General features: G+C 40.3%; 1 long non-coding RNA gene across 1 annotated transcript in view; it reads right to left on the bottom strand.

Moving 5' to 3' along the window:
• Positions 1–522: 522 nt before the first annotated feature.
• Positions 523–9,241, bottom strand: part of LOC135092791 (uncharacterized) — a 19,378-nt gene continuing 10,659 nt past the window's right edge. The window contains exon 2 of the long non-coding RNA XR_010263073.1: positions 523–997. This is a non-coding gene — a long non-coding RNA (uncharacterized LOC135092791). The remainder of the gene's footprint in view (positions 998–9,241) is intronic.

Genomic DNA, 9,241 nt, shown 5'->3' with positions numbered 1-9,241 from the left:
CTACTACTACTACTACTACTACTACTACTACTACTACTCCACCACCACCACCACCACCACCACCACCACTAATACTACAAGTGATTCGTTATTCTGAAAATTTTGCCAATGTTACAAGCAATTCTGTTGACATCGGTAATTCCCGCACAACATCACTGGTTGCTCTTCCTGCGTCAGGTTTCATATATTTCATCTTTACCCTTATAAGGAGAGTGATAATATTTTTCGTGTTTTCCTTACTGGTGATGCAGAATACCTGTTAACTATCACTGGAACCATAAAAACACGCTGGAAAACCTTATGAACTACAGCTTATTAACTACAGCTGTTGAAAGTAGATAAGATAAGGAACCATACGTATTTTCTAAGGCCAAAGATATTCGTGTTCTTAATAGTGTTATTTCTTACTGGTGATGCAGAATACTCGTTAGCCAATCACTACAACTACAGCCTTTAGAACATTCTGTAAAACCCCAATGCCTCTTATCATAACTATATTAAAAAAAGCGACAGAGATGAATATTCTTGATCTCATGAGTGTTTTAATTACTAGTCAAGCAGAAAACATTTGAAAACCCCCAGTAACTTCCACTACAGCTGTTGAGTGTTGTCCTCTCACAGTTAATACTTTTCTAATGCTAGGGAGAAATCGTCAGTCAGGTTTTCATGCGTGTCTGCCTCCTTATCGATTCAGAACCTTTAACAAGCTACCACTAGTCATTAAAACGTTCTTGAAAACCGCGCTGACTCCCACCACAGCTGCTTAGATCACAGATAAGGAACCGGATATTTCACTTATCTCTTTTATCGCAGTTGTTTTTCAAAAGTCACATTGATATCTATTCGTGTTCTTACGAGCGTTTATCTTACTGGTGGTGTAGAATTCTTGTTAGACTGTCACTTCGAAATCAGCAAACCTCTCGTCACAACCACTGTCCAAGGCCACACACATTGTTAGTCTTCTTATTAGTGTCCTCGCTTACTGACAGGCTTGCCACTAAATAATAAATAAAATGTAAATAGATAAATCAACCCCCCTCAAAAAAAAAAACAGAAATCCACCCAGAAAAAGAAAACAAAGAAAGCCAACCTAAGTTTTTTTGTTTTGTTTTTGTTTTGTTTTGTTTTTCCATATGAACATATCAACATATTACTTCAGCATCACACAGATAAATAATAAAATACATATGTACATTTACACAAAAAATGTAAAAATAGTCAACCCTGACCCATTCAATTCATGTTCAGTACAAGTTAACACAAGTTTTGTTCAACTGGACCACACTGTATCAGAATGACCTAAACAAGTGTGTGTTCTTCACTAATAGAAAGCGTCAAAATCGTTCAGGCTCTGACTCCCCTCGTGACTTCTGGCACCTGAACAAAAACATCTCCACTAATTGCTTTTTCATCTTTCCCTCCTTTATTTCAACCTGATGGCACCACTGCCGTCTCATCTGTTTCTAAAGCTGGTCTCATTGCTTAGATATCTGCTAAAAACTTTACCCTGGATGATTCAGTGTTTCTTTCTCCCTCTCCTCCACCCTCTGACTACTTCATGCTACCCACTAAAATCCTTAGCGGTGATGTTTTCCATGCCCTCGCTGGCCTAAACCCTCGGAAGGCTTATGGACCTGATGGGGTCCCTCCTATTGTTCTCCGAAATTGCACCTCCGTGCTTGCACCTTGCCTAGTCAAACTCTTTCAACTCTGTCTGTCAACATCTACCTTTCCTTACTGCTGGAAGTTTGCCTACATTCAGCCTGTTCCTAAAAAGGGTGACCGTTTTTATTGCTTTAATTTCCTGCCTATCTAAAGTTTTTTTAATCTATCTCAACAGGAAGATTCTTAAACATCTATCACTTCACAACCTTCTATCAGGTCGCCAGTATGGGTTCCGTCAAGGCCGCTCTACTGGTGATCTTCTGGCTTTCCTTACTGAGTCTTGGTCATCCTCTTTTAAGGATTTTGGTGAAACTTTTGCTGTTGCCTTGGACATATCAAAAGCCTTTGACAGAGTGTGGCATAAAGCTCTGATTTCCAAACTACCCTCCTGCGGCTTCTATCCTTCTCTCTGCAACTTCATCTCAAGTTTCCTTTCTGACCGTTCTATTGCTGCTGTGGTAGACGGTCACTGTTCTTCTCCTAAAATCTATTAACAGTGGTGCTCCTCAGGGTTCTGTCCTGTCACCCACTCTCTTCCTATTATTCATAAATGATCTTCTAAACCAAACTTCTTGTCCTTTCCACTCTTACGCTGATGATACCACCCTGCACTATCCCATGTCTTTTCGTAGAAGCCCAATCCTTCAGGAATTAAACAGTTCTCGCAGAGATGCCACAGAACCCCTGACTTCTGATCTCCCAAAAATTTCTGATTGGGGCAGAGCAAACTTGGTATTGTTCAATGCCTCAAAAACTCAATTCCTCCATCTATCAACTTGACACAACCTTCCAGACAACTATTCCCTCTTCTTCAATGACACTCAACTGTCCCCCTCTTCTACACTGAACATCCTCGGTCTGCCCTTTACTTATGCTCTAAATTGGAAACTTCACATCTCATCTCTAGCTAAAACAGCTTCCATAAAGTTAGGCGTCCTGAGACGTCTCCGGCAGTTTTTCTCACCCTTTCAGCTGCTAACTCTGTACAGGAGCCTTATCCGTCCATGTATGGAGTATGCTTCACAGGTATGGGAGGGTTCCACTCATACTGCTCTTTGAGACAGGGTGGAATCAAAAACTTTTCGTCTTATCAACTCCTCTCCTCTAACTGACAGTCTTCAGCCTCTCTCTCATCGCCGCTATCTTCTACCGCTATTTTCATGCCAACTGCTCAATCATTCATCCCTTTCTCTGGTAAACTCTGGAACTCCCTGCATGCTTTCATATTTCCACCTTCCTATGACTTGAACTCTTTCAAGAGGGAGATTTCAAGACACTTATCCTGTAATTTCCTACTACCGCTTTTCGACTGCTTGGGGACCAGCACCTCAGTGGGCCTTTTTTTTTTTTTTTTTTTTTTTATTGCTGTTGACCGGTCCTCCTCCTCCTACATGAAAAGAAAAAAAACAGTTTAAACCTTTTGTTTCACTCTAGGTTACTTTTTTCTTGCTTATTTCAACTGATTTACATATAAATATGATGAATAAACAAAAAATAAATAGAACCAGAAAAAAGTAATAAAACCAAAGAAAACAACAAAACAACAAATCTTTCCCCCCCCAAAAAAAAACAGCGGCTTGGATATTAAAAAAAAAAAAAAGGAGTTTTCCAACCCTGGTTAGTGATGGTGCAGAATCCTTGCCAATCACTACAACCTTTTTAAAACGTTCATTGAAATCACCATAGCTCAGATCACAACTATTTTCCAAGGCCACATAGATATTTATTCGTGTTATCATTAGTTTTTTTTTTTCTCTCTTATTGATGGTGAATTCTTATTATCACTACAACCTTTAAAACGTTCTTCAAAATCCCAATAGCTCTTATCACAAGTATTTTCCAAGGCCACAAAGATCTATATTCGTCTTGGTAGTCTTCTATCTTACTGGTGGTGCGGAATTCTTGTTAAATATCACTAAAATCATGAAAATACACTTGAAAACTCTATCAACTTCCACTACAGCTTGTTTCAATTAGATTATCGATTGACTGTACTCGTAAGTGCTCTAGCGTCTTATATCTCGCCAACAAATGAAAAAAAAAAGAATTGATCACGTATTAAGAAGAGAAGACCAGGCACCGATAAAGAGGACTGGGAGAAGATCGAGGGTGGTGGTGGTGGCGGTGGTGGTGGTGGTGGTGGTACTGTCAGATTGAAGGGACACAAACAAGTGGCGGAGACTGCGTGGCGCAAACCCCTCACTGACTCACTTTATAAGGAGAAGAGCAAAGAAAATCTCGACATCTTTCATCAGCCCATAGTGGAAAAATATTGGAGTTTTCAAGTAGTTTTCATGATTTACGTGGTAATCTAACATTATCAACAGCGAAGACACCCCTGACAACCTGACCTAAGTGGTATAAGGGACATAACAAGGGTGACGAGGCAAAATTCTCAGGGTCAGTAATCAGGCTAGGACAAGCAATAATGGGTTCAAGCTTGACAAAGTTGGTTTAAAAAAGAGATAGGAAAGAAATGGTTCTCAAACAGAGTGGTGGAAGAATGGAATAGAATCAGTAGTCAGGTTGATAGTACCGAGTCATCAGGGAGATTTAAAAGGTTCGATAAATTTATGGATCGGGATGACAGATGGAAACAGGCCGGCGTGCTTCATTCAAGGACTGCCAGGTGGAGGCCCGACGGCTTCCTGCACCCTTTCCAGTGCTACTATGCTCTTAGGTTCTAAAGTTTTATGTATGCTCTCTCTCTCTCTCTCTCTCTCTCTCTCTCTCTCTCTCTCTCTCTCTCTCTCTCTCTCTCTCTCTCTCTCTCTCTCTCTCTGTGTATATTGTATATTGACCATATGGTAAAGATGCTGAAAAACGAAATAGCAGCAGACGATTTCTTAGGAAGTTTACATACAATGCTGTTAATGGATGACGCAGTGATCGTTGCAACAAGTAGAGAAATGTGTGAAAAGAAAATGAACATCGTGTTACGTTATTGTAGTGAATACGGAATGCTTATCAATGAGAAGAAAACAAAATTTTTTGTGGTAAACGGTGATGATAGAGACAAACATGACTTAAAGGTGGGTGAGGTGGTAGTGAACTATGCTGCCAGGTACTTGTACCTCGGTGCCTGGTTCACAGACACTGCCGGAATGGACGATGTACTTAACATGCACCAAACAATGAGTGAAACGACACTAAACAAATTTTCTATTTTTTGTGCAGCAAATACATTAATGCCATTTATATTGAAGAAAAAGGTTTTTGATGCTGCCGTGACGTCAGCCTTACTGTACAGTTGTGAGTCGTGGCTGACAAACAAGACTAAGAACTTAGAAAGACAATACAACAGTTTAGTAAAGTGTTTATTAGGTGTGAGAAAAAATACCAGCATAAATTTATGTATGGTTGAAAGCGGCATTTTACCTGTAATAGAATTAGTAAAGCGAAGGAGGAAAAACTTCTTAAAATCTAAGTTGGAGGTCATAGATATGGAACAACCTTTTTATATTGTGTATGACCTTTGCAGGAGAGAAAACACACCTGGATATAGATTCCTTAATAGAGAAATATCCCTGATATCAGATAATGACCCCATGGAAAAATTGAGAAATATTTTGAGGAACACACCGAACAGTGCCACTAAGATCCGGACATATGTGAATGACTTTAACCCGACACTGACAGTTCACAATATTTATAAGACTGATAAGTATGTGCCCGATTACCAGCGAGAGGCATTCACAAGACTGAGATTAATGTCACACAATCTAAGAATTGAAACAGGCAGGTGGAGTCGAACGCCAACTGAGCAGAGAGTATGTTTGTGCGACGGTGTTCATGTTCAAACCGAAAAACATGTGTTGTTAGAGTGCACAATGACTGCTGATCTACGTAATAGTTATCAAATGCTCAGATTTGGCGATATAAATGACATAATGGAAGAGAATATCTATATACAGGAAGTGTGTAGCTATATTTTTGAAGTACTGAGTACATACGTATAATATGTAAGAATCACCTCTACATCAAATGCATGTTTGTTACTTTTCATGGACAAAAGTACTTGTACAATTATTTGTTCTTTGTTTATTTTGTAAAAGGATTCTTTTGTCAATAAACAACTAAACTACTACTGTGTGTGTGTGTGTGTGTGTGTGTGTGTGTGTGTGTGTGTGTGTGTGTGTGTGTGTGTGTGTGTGTGTGTGTGTGTCCCTCTCATGCGGAAGTAGATAAGCATGTTTCGTACACGGACCGCCACGTGTACGCATGATATAGTTTCTTGTAGCTTCTCTCTCTCTCTCTCTCTCTCTCTCTCTCTCTCTCTCTCTCTCTCTCTCTCTCTCTCTCTCTCTCTCTCTCTCTCTCTCAGGTGGAAGGCATGTTTCACAGAGGGACTGCCACGCGTAGTCCTGATGGCTTCTTGCACCAACCCTTGTGTTCTGGTGCCCTCAAGTTGTTATGATAATCTTTGTGGCCTTTGATAACAGCCCCAAGTATTTAAGAATACAGAAATGGAATACAGAAGCGTTAGAAATACGGAGCAATCAGTACATTCGCTCCTGTTTTACGCTGTGTAGTTATGAAAGTTGTCTGTACTGAGTTGTTACGTGTCTGAGGTGTGTTACGATGCTCTGCTTTCGTGTGTGGCGTACCTTGGGGCAATGCGCTGAGACACTTCTGCTCCGCACCTCCAATGATCTCAAAAGGCTCTAGTTGAAGTACCACAGGTTTTTAAGCGTGTTTTTGCGGTTCTAGTGGCAAATTAACAGTATCTCTACATTATTAACTGGAGAAACACCCTTGAGAACCCAGCTAATTATCTCTGTGATCTTTAGAAATAGTTATGGTAAAGTTACAAGTGTTTTAAAGGATGTTTTTTTAAGGATTTATTGACAGGTTAACAAGATTTCTACATCATTAACTGGAGAAACACTCGTGAGAACCCAGCTAATTATCTGTGACCTTTAAAATTAGTTACACGTGTTTTAAATTATGCTTCTTTTAAGGTTTCAGTGACAGGTTAACAAGATTTCTACATCATTAACTCGTGAGAACCCACCTAATTATCTGTGACCTTTAAAATTAGTTAGACGTGTTTTAAATTGTTTTTTTTTTAAGGTTTTAGTGACAGGTTAACAAGATTTCTACATCATTAACTGGAGAAACACCCTTGAGGACTCAGCTACTCATCTCTAAGGGCCATGAAAACAGTCGTGGAGAGAAGGCAAAGGCATCTGAATTCCTATACGTGGAGTCTCAAGGCGGGACTGGTTCGTGTACTTGCTAAAAGATGTAACACGAAACGAGGGAGAGAGAGAGAGAGAGAGAGAGAGAGAGAGAGAGAGAGAGAGAGAGAGAGAGAGAGAGAGAGAGAGAGAGAGAGTGTGTGTGTGAATGCATCAGTGGAAGAGAAATAGTTTGAAAAATGCTCAAAAAAAAAAAAAAAAAATCTGGTGGTCTAAAATATGGTGGAAAAGTATTGCATGGTTTGATGTATGGTGGTGACAGGACGATCAGTTGTATGTATGTATGTATGTAGGTATGTATGTATGTAGGTATGTATGTATGTATCTGTCTGTCTGTCTATGTCTGTGCTATATTTATCTATTTATCTATTTATCTGTCTGTCCATCTAATTATTTATCTATCTACCTATCTGTCTGTCTATCGATTTATCTATTTATAAACTTCTGTCTATGTATGTATCAGTTTATCTACCTATCTATCTATTTATCTATCTACCTATCTGTCAATAAACTTCTATCTATCTAAAAATTTATGTATCCGTCATCTACCTATCTATAATCTCTGTACTTATCAGTCTATCTACCTATCAACCTATCTATAACACCACCACCACCACCACAGCCACCACCACCACCACCACCACAGCCACCACCACCAATACGCAATACTCACTCAAATCACACGGCAGATAAACTCCCATGACGCAACACTGTTTGAATGATGCAACACCCCCGCCACCACCACTCCCCCATCGCCACCTTGTCCCATCCCTCCCTCCTCCCCACACTACCGATCCCTGTTCCTCTCTCCCCCTCCCCTCCAACACCACTCTAGCAGAAGTAGTAGAAGTAGTAGTAGTAGTAGTAGCAGTAGTAGTAGTAGTAGTAGTAGTAGTAGTAGTAGTAGTAGTAGTAGTTGTTGTTGTTGTTGTTGTTGTTGTTGTTGTTTTACTACTACTACTACTATCATAAATTCTCTACAGCAAAATAAGAACTTAAGTAAATTCATGAATCAAAGGGTAAACAAGTCAATACACAAATGATTAGACAAATAAATAAATAAATAAATGATCAAATAAACAAACAAACCAACACGAAACATCAACATACGAACAAATGCATGAAAATTCTCTCTCTCTCTCTCTCTCTCTCTCTCTCTCTCTCTCTCTCTCTCTCTCTCTCTCTCTCTCTCTCTCTCGGAGCAATTACCTCTCACCTCTCACCGATAGCATCTACACCTGTCGATAATAAAGATAAGATAGATTACACACGAGCGCACACACACACACACACACACACACACACACACACACACACACACACACACACACACACTGACAGACTGACACATAGACAGACAGACAGACGGACGGACAAATACACAAACACACATTACACCACTTCATTTTGTTTGTTCTCTCTCTCTCTCTCTCTCTCTCTCTCTCTCTCTCTCTCTCTCTCTCTCTCTCTCTCTCTCTCTCTCTCTCTCTCTCTCTCTATCTATCTATCTATCTATCTAACCATCTTATTATTATTAATATAAGAACGAGAGAGAGAGAGAGAGAGAGAGAGAGAGAGAGAGAGAGAGAGAGAGAGAGAGAGAGAGAGATAAACTAGCATAAAAAGTCTCTCTCTCTCTCTCTCTCTCTCTCTCTCTCTCTCTCTCTCTCTCTCTCTCTCTCTCTCTCTCTCTCTATCTATCTATCTATCTATCTATCTATCTATCTATCTCTCTCTGTTATGTATCTAAGAGCATATCCCTATTGATAGAGAGAGAGAGAGAGAGAGAGAGAGAGAGAGAGAGAGAGAGAGAGAGAGAGAGAGAGAGAGAGAGAGAGAGAGAGAGAGAGAGTGAAAATAAACACGCACAAAGAAATTCTCTCTCTCTCTCTCTCTCTCTCTCTCTCTCTCTCTCTCTCTCTCTCTCTCTCTCTCTCTACCCATGCGTCCCTCTATCACTTAACAAAGGAGGCATGTAGGCGCCGAGAGAGAGAGAGAGAGAGAGAGAGAGAGAGAGAGAGAGAGAGAGAGAGAGAGAGAGAGAGAGAGAGAGAGAGAGAGAGAGAGAGAGAGAGAGAGATCTATTGATTTTCCTTGCGATTCTTAGTTTGTTTGTTGTGTTGTAGCTGAGAGAGAGAGAGAGAGAGAGAGAGAGAGAGAGAGAGAGAGAGAGAGAGAGAGAGAGAGAGAGAGAGAGAGAGAGAGAGAGAGAGAGAGAGAGAGAGAGAGAGAGAGAGAAAGCTGGGGAGGACAAGAGAACAGATAGCCAAACACGGACTGACGCAGAGAGAGAGAGAGAGAGAGAGAGAGAGAGAGAGAGAGAGAGAGAGAGAGAGAGAGAGAGTATTTGGTAATCAAAGCGGTTAGGTCAGGTG

The sequence above is a fragment of the Scylla paramamosain genome, chromosome 41 (assembly GCF_035594125.1).
Source record: "Scylla paramamosain isolate STU-SP2022 chromosome 41, ASM3559412v1, whole genome shotgun sequence".
Classification (NCBI taxonomy): domain Eukaryota; kingdom Metazoa; phylum Arthropoda; class Malacostraca; order Decapoda; family Portunidae; genus Scylla; species Scylla paramamosain.
This window is presented reverse-complemented; position numbering and strand designations above follow the sequence as displayed.